Raw genomic sequence first — 3,557 nt, 5'->3', positions numbered from 1 at the left:
CTTGTGATGAATGGAAAACTGTTGCGTGCAAACTACCACTCTCGTTGGATAATAGTATGTTGGTCAAACCGATAGTGGTATTCATGGTCGCCTTCGAAAGCATGAGCGCGTTGCGGAGACAAAGTGGGAAGAACACGGACTACTTACAGTAAAGTGCAACACGCGCAGTATACATTGAATGTTGTTAAGAACATGCGCACGCGAGAAATTTTGGAAGTGGAAAAGATAACGGTAAAAGTTGTAGTTAGGTTAGCCTCGTGCTGTCAATCTGTCAAAGTCATTTGGTATCAGGGCATGGGAGCATGCACAAATAGCTGTGCGCTTTATTTATTTATACAATATTGCAGGCCTTGGTGTGGCCCAAGCAGGATGGTTGTACGGTTCTCAATGCAGCATAATTAGTGTAGCACACATAAAATACCAAATAATTCACACATAAAAGACAGAAAAATTCATAGTACACAGAGTACCAACACAGTATACTAGCGGCGAGAACAAAGCGAGAACAAGGAAAACAATCTCTGTGGTAATGAAGGAATGCCAAAGCCAATGTAATCAAAGAAAGCTGAGAATATATACAGCACTGAACCGTGGATAGTTTAAGCGAATCAAAGGAACAATAATGCAACAATCAACCCGGGTAAAATTCAATTAAAAAGACAATGATGTAACATATTCAAATGTTCAATGTAATCAATGCCAATTAGTACCGACTGAGGTAAATTGTTCTAATCCGTAACTTTTCGCAAAAAACATCACATTTAAAGTGTTAATTCTGGCAGTACAGGAGGTTAAAGAGTGAACGTGACGATGTTGTGTTCTGTGTGATGCCAACGGTGTGCTGCCATTATTATGTCGCAATTTAACGCTGTTTGTGTCATGTCGTTCACCAGCCCTTGTCTTTTGGTGCTGTCAACCTCGTTAATGAACACCGAGGACGGCATCTGCTTGCTCTTTGCTGCAAAAAGAAGGCCCTATATATCAGAGCCACTATTCTTAAAGAGGGGCACCGACACTTTTACCAACATGCAAGCCAGTCGTTCATTGGAACATGATGCTGTGTTACTTGCGGGTGCGTTAACCAATGTGGCTAAAGATACTGCTACGAGGTTTCCAATGCTGCATCAGCGTAGGAAATCAAAAGGAACGCGACAAAACGCGTTTCTTTAAGAACGACAAAGTAAGTAGAAGACTCCTGGCGGCATCAGCGGAAATTATTTAGGCTCACCTACAACAAAGAGACACGCGGGATTCTTCCATTCTTAACACCGAGCGCTTTGCAGTAAGGAGTGGGAAACCACATGCGTGAGGAGCTTTCATGGCGAGTGTATTTTTAACATAAATAGAAAAACAAGAATTGCTTGAAAAAGACAAGCCAAATGAAAAACTAATTTGCTTTCATATCTGTTGTCTTGCCGCAAAGAAAAGTTTTTCTAATGATAACATGCTTGAAAGACGCTGAGTACATCGACCGCATGTCTTAATATTAAAGAATTCAGGGATTATAGTTCCCTCCGCCGTTATAAGAAAGCACCCAGCTATGGAAAGGTTAAAGGGCTTAAAGAGATATACACAGAGGATTTGTTTTGTTTCTCCTGCGTTTATTCTGGATCACGTGTAATGCTTTTAACAAAACAGCGCACAACCGGTATTTTCATAGTATACGATAGTCATTTTTTCTGGAGAAAAAGGCCAAAGAAGATTCGTGATTCCATCTCGTACATAATGATAACTGAATGCCCTTTCTTTATAAAATATTAGCATTACGGTACATTAACCTACAGATTATTTCTTATTCGGTAGAGATTAATGAGAAGGCTCTATTTAAGCGGCAACATCCTTCAGTATATTGACAGCGCTTTTAAAGCTCAGAAAAGACGGAAGACAATTGACAATGATTTACAGCATAACTAGGCCCATCCGGCATTCGCTAAATGAAAATAATAGAATCAAAAAAGAATAAAACCAACAGACAAGATTTTAAGTGCAATTGTTCGGAAGCAGGCGCATGCAGCAAATCTCTGAATTCAGCTGACGAGAGGATTGGGAGAATAAATGCCAAGGCGTGAGAAACTTTAAGCAAATAACTACAATTATAAGAGAATATCCGCCACTAGTTGTAAGTATTCGGCGAACTCAGTCCTGAGATTACTAACTGTGCGTTCAGGAATGCCAGCATCTGGATGAGCAAGACTGTGTATTAGCTTTATTAGTGCGTAGTTACGCCTGTGACAAAGGTGCCTCTACCTCGCAGTGATTGTAAAACTCGAGCCAGTGCAGGTTGCATTATTTCATCCACAGAGTAAACTGAAAGTGGGAAACCAAAATCTCGAGCGGCACTTATGCACGTGTGCAATCAGGAAGCCGCATGCTCTGGTGTCGGTCGAATTTAACGAACCCAGCAAGATTCGAAGTGGGCACCAAGTCTCAATTCACGTCCGGGATCCTCAATTACAATTTTGCGTGCTTATGGAGAGGAAGAAACAAATGACGATGGAGATACTTTAAATTAAGGCACAATGAGATAGACTTCTTGCGTAGCAAATTTTTTTTACCTTTATCGCCACTACAGATCTTATTTGAAATATGACTACTATTTTAATTTTTTATAGTCAATATTGTCTATAGAAGGGGAAGTAGCATAATAGAAAACGAATGAAAAAATTGGCGGTTGTTTATCTCTGGCTAAACCTGGAGTGACGCGATAGCTACAGCTGGCTCAGTCAATCTTTGGCCGCTCCGTTTCGCTGGGCGTTCCTTCTTCATCTGCGTCCCACTTGACACGGCGCATGCGCAAAGCTGTGGCAGCTCGGTTTCGGCACGGCGCCGCGCTGCCGGCAGCTGCTCCGTACCAAGTGGCTGGTCGAGTGACCAGCCACGTGACCAACCACGTGATCAGCCACGGCGCCGCGCCGCCGGCAGCTGCTCCGCCCCACGTGACCAACCACATGACAGCGTGGCGGCGCAGCCACATGCGTGGCCACGCAGCCATGGGGTGGCGGCGCCGCCACGCTGAGGGCTTGAAATGCTACCGTAATATAGCTATCGCTATAAAAGATGCTGAGACATACGCAAAAGAAAAAGCACTAAATGAATCTCAATATTTTCTTCCAAAGAAACATCTGCGCACTGGTCAGCGTGTAAAAGGTATAGCAATTTACTACATCCTCCGATGTCTCGCCTTCAACTTCTCTGTAAAAAACAACGTGATGTACTTGACATATCGCTTCGGACTACAGAGGGCGTAGAAAACTATACTTAAGCACGGCTATACATCTTCATTGTAAAATTATACGACGCGAAATGGTTACGGCTAGAAGTAACTTAGTGGACTCTGATAAATGACAGCAATAACAATTTTAAGGCTCAAAATTAGAAGCAAAAATATTCAGTGTGGTTACGTTTCTCCTTGAAACAATCTGCTCAACAGTTAAAGGCGTATTTTTCTCTCTTCGTTTTTACTGCCTTGACGAGTGTTAAAATCCCAACCACAGTGACAGCGATTAAATCTCCTACTCCGCTCATTGTTTTCCTTTCCTCTTATGGCCAGCCTCATG

The sequence above is a fragment of the Amblyomma americanum genome, chromosome 10 (genome assembly GCF_052857255.1).
Source record: "Amblyomma americanum isolate KBUSLIRL-KWMA chromosome 10, ASM5285725v1, whole genome shotgun sequence".
NCBI lineage: Eukaryota > Metazoa > Arthropoda > Arachnida > Ixodida > Ixodidae > Amblyomma > Amblyomma americanum.
This window is presented reverse-complemented; position numbering follows the sequence as displayed.